The sequence below is a fragment of the Anneissia japonica genome, unplaced genomic scaffold, assembly GCF_011630105.1.
Source record: "Anneissia japonica isolate Jap-2015-1 unplaced genomic scaffold, ASM1163010v1 scaffold287743_len2803612_cov181, whole genome shotgun sequence".
Lineage (NCBI taxonomy): Eukaryota > Metazoa > Echinodermata > Crinoidea > Comatulida > Comatulidae > Anneissia > Anneissia japonica.
The window spans coordinates 2,485,086-2,485,351 of NW_022733259.1; positions in this window are offsets into that span (position 1 = coordinate 2,485,086).

The window sequence follows — 266 nt, forward strand, 5'->3', positions numbered from 1 at the left end:
GTTGTTAAGTTTGACTGACACTCCGGAAAGGTCTATTAAATCAAAGACATGAACTTAAGAGCACATCTCATACTTTCATTGAAACAAAAAACAAAAAACAAAAACAAAATGATCCGCTATAAGAAGTAAAATAAAAATATAATAAAATGATAATGATAATAATAACAATTTTATAATAATTTTCAATTAAAAATAATTGTAAATATTTATTTAAGCAATGATTGGTTTTCGATTTTTTCACAGTAAACAAACTTAATTGCCAAACA